Here is an 8876-nt window from a genome sequence, read left to right as displayed (position 1 = left end):
CAGTGTTTGTGCCCCTGAGTACTTGAGATTAGGGAGTGGTGATGACTCTTAAAGAGCATGCTGCCTTCAAGCATCTGTTTAACAAAGCACATCTTGCACCACCCTTAATCCATTTAACCCTGAGTTGACACAGCACATGTTTCAGAGAGCAGGGGGCTGGGGGAAAGGCCATAGATCAACAGCATCCCAAGGCAGAAGAATTTCTCCTAGTCAGAACAAAATGGAGTCTCCTATGCCCACCCCTTTCTACACAGACACAGCAACAATCTGATCTCTCCTTCCTTTCCCCACACTTCCTCCCCTTCTCTTCAACAAAACCGCCATCGTCCTCATGGCCCGCTCCCGATGGTCGCTGTCTCTTCGGAGCTGTTGGGTACACCTCCCAGACAGGGCAGCCGGGCAGAGGCGCTCCTCACCTCCCAGACAGGGCGGCTGGGCAGAGGCGCCCCTCGCTTCCCAGACGGGGCCGCCCGGGCAGAGGCGCTCCTCTCCTCCCAGACGGGGCGGCCGGGCAGAGGCGCTCCTCACTTCCCCGACGGGGCCGCCCGGGCAGAGGCGCTCCTCGCTTCCCAGACGGGGCCGCCCGGGCAGAGGCGCTCCTCAGTTCCTCCCAGACCGGGTGGCAGCCGGGCAGAGGCGCTCCTCACCTCCCAGACGGGGCGGCCGGGCAGAGGCGCTCCTCACTTCCCCGACGGGGCGGCCGATCAGAGGCGCTCCTCACTGGGGCGGCCGAGCAGAGGCGCTCCTCACTTCCCAGAGGGGGCGGCCGGGCAGAGGCGCTCCTCACTTCCCAGACGGGGCGGCCGGGCAGAGACGCTCCTCACTTCCTCCCAGATGGGGTGGCGGCCAGGCAGAGGCGCTCCTCACCTCCCAGACAGGGCGGCCGGGCAGAGGCGCTCCTCACTTCCCAGACTGGGCGGCCGGGCAGAGGAGCTCCTCACCTCCTAGACGGGGCGACCAGGCAGAGGCGCTCCTCACTTCCCAGACGGTGTGGCGGCTGGGCAGAGGTGCTCCTCCCTTCCCAGATGGGGCAGCCAGGCAGAGGCGCTCCTCACTTCCCAGACGGTGTGGCGGCCGGGCAGAGGTGCTCCTCCGTTCCCAGATGGGGCAGCCAGGCAGAGGCGCTCCTCACTTCCCAGACGGTGTGGCGGCCGGGCAGAGGTGCTCCTCCCTTCCCAGATGGGGCAGCCAGGCAGAGGCGCTCCTCACTTCCTCCCAGAAGGGGTGGCGGCCAGGCAGAGGCGCTCCTCACTTCCCAGAGGGGGCGGCCGGGCAGAGGTGCTCCTCACTTCCTCCCAGACGGGGTGGCAGCCGGGCAGAGGCACTCCTCACCTCCCAGACGGGGCGGCCGGGCAGAGGTGCTCCTCATCTCCCAGACGGGGCGGCCGGGCAGAGGTGCTCCTCATCTCCCAGACGGGGCAGCCGGGCAGAGGTGCTCCTCACTTCCTCCCAGACGGGGTGACGGCCGGGCAGAGGCACTCCTCACCTCCCAGACGGGGCGGCCGGGCAGAGGCGCTCCTCACCTCCCAGACGGAGTGGTCAGGCAGAGGCGCTCCTCACTTCCCATATGGGGTGGCGGCCGGGCAGAGGCGCTCCTCACTTCGAGAGGGAAGATTTTTATAAATAATTTTTTTTTTGGTAGAGATGGGATCTCACTCTGTTGTCCAGGTCTTGAACTCCTGGCCTCAAGCAATCTTCCCACTTTGGCTTCCCAAAGTGCTGAGATTACAGGTGTGAGCCATTGCACCCAGCCACTTTGTTTTGGAGAGACAGTCTTGCCATGTTGCCTAGGCTGGCCTTGAACTCCTGGCTTCAAGCAATCCTCCTACCTCAGCCTCCCAGGCATAAGCCACTGTGCCAAGCTGGGAGGATTTTGTGATCAGGAAGAAGTACATGGTCTTGGCATGGGGAATAGAAGAGACTTTTGGAGACTAGCAGTGTTTTATTTTTTTTTTTGGAATCCTAGTTACTTGAGTTTTTGCTTCAAATTATTTATAAACTATAAATTTATGTTTATATAACGTCTTATATTCTGTTATTTTCCATTAAATAGTAGTTTGACCTTAAAGCCATATTGTGACATCATTACATATCCATTGTTTTGGAAAAAATGAAAAAGCCTTATGGTACTGATATTGGCAGCAGCATAGAACATCAAAAGAGTTCTCACTGTCGGTGGGAATGTGAGCTTTTGAAAGCTGCTCAACATTCCCCTGTAAGGTGGATGCCTTTGAGAAGAGAAAAATGAGAATGTGGGTCAGAGACAATGCAGGGGAAATAGTAAAGAGATAAAAAAAAACAAGCAAAGGACCTCAAGGGACGGACAATGAGTACGTCTATGTATTGAAGACTATGATAAGCTTAACTATCTGAACCCGGGGTAAAAGGCTAATAATCAGCAAACAGAAAGATGAGGGCGATGCCCCACTGGAAAACATGCTCAGAATGAGAGACCACTCATGCTGCTCCCCAACCAGTGGGGCTTCTGTAGGAGGTTGTGGGACCTTCACTTTCAAGATGAGACTGCAGATAAGATTTCCCACCGTGACTCACATAGCTCAGCTGAATTTTTTCGGTGAGGAACCCCTTTTCATTCTTTTCATTTTCATCATTGGGAGCCTAGCTGAGCTATTAAGGGTGTAGTATTTCTACACCCCTCTCCATTTCCTCTGCTCTAAAGACATTTAGTTACTCAGGCAGGAGCAGCATCAATCTCCCTTAGAAGTTACTTAATGGATAAGGCTGGGTGTGGTGGATCACGCCTGTAATCCCAGCACTTTGGGAGGCTGAGGTGGGAGGATTGCTTGAATCCTGGAGTTCAAGGTCAGCTTGGGCAACAAAGTGAGACCCCTTCTGTACAAAAATAAAAATAACAAACAGGGTGTGGTAGCTCATGCCTGTGGTCTCAGCAGCTCAGGAGGCTGAATAGGGAAGATAAGTATTTATCTTGCTCCATGCCACTGCCAGTATTACTACCATCAGACTTTTTAATTTTTTCTAAAACAATGGATATGTAGATATCACAATATGGCTTTAAGGTTAAACTATTGTTTAATGGAAAAATATAACAGAATAAAGAACATTACATAACATAAATTTATAGTTTGTAAGTACTTATAAACGGTAAGTATTGCACTTAAGCCCAGGAGTTTGAGGCTACAGTGAGTAATGCTTGCACCACTGCACTTCAGCATGGGCAACAGAGAGAGATTCTGTCTCTAAAATAATTTTTTAAGAATTACTTGCTTGATAAATGTTGTGATAGCTCAGAATGCTGACTTGTCCTTCCTGGGCCACTGTTTTCTATATTGAAAGGGGCTTTAAGCTGGCCTTGCACTCACTTGAGTGTGACCTCAAGCTTAATCTCTCTGGCATCCATTGATGGTTACTAAATAAAAAACTCTCTGTAAACACAGGAGCTCTTTATCGTCTCTTCAGGGTTGTGAAGAGCATGTCCTTGTAACTTAAAAAACACTGCATTAGTAAAATGTCAATTTTAGGTAAGAAAAAGAACCATATATACTTGGAGGAGAAAGTTTCTTTCCCCATCTCCTGCCTCATCCCTTTTTGTGTAAGGGGTCTCTAGTGGATGTTTGTTTTTGTTGCCCAACTTCTGTCTCTCCTTCTGAAATGCACTGCAGTTTTTATTTGGGGGAATCACTCTTCTCTCACTTTCAGAACATGAAGTGTGGGGAGGTGACCCAGGCCTAAGCCTATTAATGTTTTTTGACCCTTTGGGGACAGTGATTTTTCAGGAATGAGTCTGTGACTCAGACCCAGACTTGGGCCTTTGAAAGAGTATACATCCCTTAACCAATAGGGGAGTGACTCACACAGATGTGTGCTCTGTGGGTGCGAGAGAGGGGCACTGTGTAGAATCTGAGAAAAGAGGCAGCCCTGGAGGCAACTGAATGTTAACATCAGTCAGAAACTAGATTCTTGGTGACCTGAGAGCCACTGAATCAAGCCTTGCCTGAACCTGGATTTTTCCATGTCAGTTAATAAATTAACTTTATAGTTGAAGCCAGCTTGAGCTGGGTTTTCTCTCATTGGCAGCATAATAACGTATGGGGTCTTTGGTAAGAGAATTTTGTTGGCATATGGGTGCATCAAAATCAGTATAAGGACACGCCATAGTCATGCTGTGAGAGGTAGTCAATGGCAAAGGGGAAATTTATTTATCTTTGTAAACACGTTATTCTGAAGATCCTGAAAAATCTGAAGTTTCTTCCAGGTATGCCCAGGATCTTGGTGGTCTGACGTAGCCCTCTTAGTGCTGGGACCTGGTGAGGAGGGCAAAAGTGTTGAAAGTTAACTTAAGCTGGGCCCAGTAGCTCACACCTATAATCCCAGCACTTTGGGAGGCTGAGATGGGCAGATCACTTGAACCCAGGAGTTCAAGACCAGCCTGGGCAACATAGTGAGATTCCCATCTCTACAAAAAAAAAAAAAAAAAAAAACTGAAAGAAGACTCATTAAGTTGAAAGTGGCTATTTCATGGTACTGAGATTATGACATTTCTTTTGTTTATTTTTTAATTCATATTTTTCAAAATTTTCTGCAGTGAATATGATTTATATAATTTTTTAAAAAGGTTTTTAAGGCTGGGCGCGGTGGCTCACGCCTGTAATCCCAGCACTTTGGGAGGCCGAGGCGAGCGGATCACCTGAGGTCAGGAGTTCGAGACCAGCCTCAACATGGAGAAACCCTGTCTCTACTAAAAATACAAAATTAGCCAGGCGTGGTGGTGCATGCTTGTAATCCCAGCTACTTGGGAGGCTGAGGCAGGAGAATTCCTTGAACCTGGGAGGCGGAGGTTGCTGTGAGCCAAGATCGCGCCATTGCACTCCAGCCTGGGCAACAAGAGCGAAACTCCGTCTCGAAAAAAAAAAGGTTTTTAAAGTACTATACAAACACAGTACGCTTCATGGGAAGTCACATGGCTAGTTACAATCTGGAAGTCAGAACATCTAGCTCACAATTGCTTAATTTAACCTCTTACCCTTAATATTCAACCTCAGTTTCTTCCTTTGCAAAATTTTGAACTAATCTCAGTTAGGTCTATGTAACCTGAGATGTGATTTAACTAAGTTAATTATCAACTCAATTTGAGTACTTATAGGGTCCCCACCTTAAGTGGTCATTGTGGTTACTCCCCAGTATCTACTCCACTGCACTTCCCAATTGTGTAGGGAAGATTCTAGTTGGACTGAGATTTTCCGGGTGCTGCCATCTAAATAACCCATATTTTCCTGTCTCCTGATCTGGCTCTAACTTCCATTTTATGAACTTTGTCAAGTAGCCCTTTAGTTATCTATAAAGGTGTAACTCTAATTTTGCATAATTAGAGTTACACTCTATGCACACTGTGCCTGGCCCAGTGAGTTCATCTAATGGAATCTATGTAGCTGTAATAAAAAATGAGGACATTCGGCCGGGCGTGGTGGCTCATGCCTGTAATCCCAGCACTTTGGGAGGCCAAGGTGGATGGATCACGAGGTCAGGAGATCGAGACCATCCTGGCTAACACGGTGAAACCCAGTCTCTACTAAAAATACAAAAAATTAGCTGGGTGTGGTGGTGGGCACCTGTAGTCCCAGCTACTCGGGAGGCTGAGGCTGAAGAATGGCATGAATGCGGGAGGCGGAGCTTGCAGTGAGCTGAGATCGCGCCATTGCACTCCAGCCTGGGGACAGAGCAAAAAAAAAAAAAAAAAAAAAAAAGAATGAGGACTTTCTACATGAGCTGAAACAAAAGATTTTAGGCTGGGTGCGGTTGCTCATGCCTGTGATCCCAGAACTTTGGGAGGCCGAGGTAGTTGAATCACTTAAGGTCAGGAGTTCGAGACCAGCCTGGCCAACACGGTGAAACCTCATCTCTACTAAAAATACAAAAAATTTGCTGGACGTGGTGGCTCGTGTCTGTAATCCCAGCTACTCAGGAGGCTGAGGCAGGAGAACTGCTTGAGGAAGAGTTTACAGTGAACCGAGATTGCACCATTGTGCTCCAACCTGGAAGACGGAGCAAGACATCATCTCAAAAAAAAAAAAAAAATTTAAATACATTTAAAAAAGAAAGTTGCATGCTGTGGAGCAACCAGACAATTGTGATGAAATGTGAAGCACAGGGCACCAGCTGTGACGTGTTTTTGCCAAGAAGTCAAACCACGTTCCAACTAAACCTCTAGAGCAAAGTTTCATTTGCAGCAAATTCAAAGAAAAGAGGAATAATGTAAATGACCCCACAGGGAAACAGACAAACCCTGAATGTGGAGCATTTCACAGGACAAAACTTGGTCTGTATAACTGGTTTGTATAACCAATGGCAAGGGGGTGGAGGGAAGACTGTATTCGATTAAAAGAGACTTGAGAGACATAGCAAACGAATGCAATGCTAGGGCTTGTTTGGGTCTGGATTTAAACAAACTGATTGAAAAAAAGACATTTTTTAGATAATCAGGGAGATTTGGCTATAGACTGAAGTACTAGGTGCTACTAAGGCATCATTAAATTTGTTATGTGCGATAATGATATTATGATTATATTAGCAGAATGTCCATTTTTGTTTGTTGGTTTGTTTGTTTTGAGACGAAATTTTGCGCTTGTCCAGGCTGGAGTGCAGTGGCATGATCTTGGCTCACTGTAACCTCTGCCTCCCTGGTTCAAGTGATTCTCCTGCCTCAGCCTCCCAAGTAGCTGGGATTACAGGCACCCACCACCATGCCTGGCTAATTTTTTGTATTTTTAGTAGAGATGGGGTTTTCACCGTGTTAGCCAGGCTGGTCTCGATCTTCTGACCTCTGGTGATCCACCTGCCTCGGCCTCCCAAAGTGCTGGGATTACAGGCGTGAGCCACCACACCCGGCCTCAGAATGCCCATTTTTTTAAAGGAAGATTGCACACTAAAGTACGTAAAAGTGAAATAGCATGATGTCTGGGATTCGTTTAAAAATATTTCAGCAGACTTGGCATGGTGGCTAACACCTGTAATCCCAGCACTTTGGGAGGCTGAGGCAGGAGGATCCCTTGAGCGCAGGAGTTTGAGACCAGCCTGGGTAACCTAGTGAGACCCTTGTCTCTAAAAATAAACTAAAACAAATTAAAAATAAATAAATAAAGGGCCAGGTGCGGTGGCTCCTGCCTGTAATCAGCACTTTGGGATGCCAGAACGGGCAGATCACCTGAGGTCAGGAATTCGAGACCAGCCTGGCCAACATGGTAAAACCCTGTCTCTACTAAAAATACAAAAATTAACCGGGCATAGTGACAGTTGCCTATAATCCCAACTACCTGGGAGGCTGAGGGGAGGCAGAGGTTGCAGTAAGCCGAGATAGCACCATTGCACTCCAGCCTGAGAGACAAGAGTGAAACTCGATCTCAAAAATAATAATAATAATAATAATAAAAAATAAAAATAAAATAAAATAGATACAATTTAAAAAAATAAATATTTCAGCAAATAAAATAACAATAGGAAAATGCAAGGTTCAAAAAAGGTATAAGGTATTTTGTCTAAGAAAAGAGAGTATGAGAATATATATTTTATTTTCTTGGGTTTGCATTGGGAGTATACACAAGAAACTTACGAAAATGAAAACCTGGTCGGGTGCGGTGGCTCAAGCCTGTAATCCTAGCACTTTGGGAGGCTGAAGTGGGCGGATTGCAAGGTCAGGAGTTCGAGATCAGCCTGACCAACATGGTGAAACCCCGTCTCTACTAAAAATACAAAAATTAGCCGGGTGTGGTGGCAGGTGCCTGTAATGTCAGCTACTCAGGAGGCTGAGGCAGGAGAATCGCTTGAACTTGGGAGGTGCAGGTTGCAGTGAGCTGAGATCATGACACTGCACTCCAGCCTGGATGACAGACAGGGCGAGACTCTATCTCAAAAAAAAAAAAAAAGAAAACCTGTAGCATAGGTGGGAGAAATGGGGGTAAACATGGAAGGATGGGATCATGGGATCAAGGCTTCTTGAGCTTTTTATATTCCTTTTACTTTTTAACTATTTGAATGTATTATCTAAAGTTTTTAAGAAAATAAACAGGAAATAAAAGTTAAGTGAACATGAAAATGTTCAGAACCAGCTCCCTACACACAGAAGAGTTAAAGTAGATCTCTAGACCCCTTCATATCTAGACTTTAATGAACTAATAAATTGTTAATGTTTTATAAAGCAATTCTAGAAATGAGCAGAAAACAAACTGGTAAAAACAAAACATGGCTGGGCACGGTGGCTCATGCCTGTAATCCCAGCATTTTGAGAGACCGAGGCAGGTGGATCACCTGAAGTCAGAAGTTCGAGACCAGCCTGACCAATATGGTGAAACCCTGTCTCTACTAAAAATACAAAAATTAGCCGGGCTTGGTGGTGTGCGCCCTTAGTCCCAGCTACTTGGGAGGCTGAGACAGGAGAATTGCTTGAACCCAGGAGGCGGAGTTTGCAGTGAGCCAAGATCGCACCACTGCACTCCAGCCTGGGCGACAGAGCAAGACTCCGTCTCAAAACAAAAACAAAAACAAAACAAAATGAAACACAGAAACTGAGGGCTGATGCTTTTAAGAGCCTTGACCAAGTTCATGCTGCTAATAAACATAACCCCAGACCCCATATTTAATCTATTCTACCTTACACTTAAATATGGGCATTTGCTGGTTATTAGTTATGTGGAAAGACAAACATTAAATTAATAAAACATAATTTATAGTGGAAAAAAATCTGACACTTAGGGGGCTTATGCTCTCATTCTAAATCACCAATCGTGCCTTTCGGCAAATCAATTTTCTGAAGTCTCAGATTCCTTGTCTATAAAATGAGAAATTGTCCTGGTGCGGTGGCTCATGCCTATAAACCCAGCACTTTGGGAGGCCGAGGCGGGTGG

This window comes from Pongo pygmaeus, chromosome 4 (assembly GCF_028885625.2).
Source record: "Pongo pygmaeus isolate AG05252 chromosome 4, NHGRI_mPonPyg2-v2.0_pri, whole genome shotgun sequence".
NCBI lineage: Eukaryota > Metazoa > Chordata > Mammalia > Primates > Hominidae > Pongo > Pongo pygmaeus.
Note: the sequence above shows the minus strand (reverse complement) of the source record.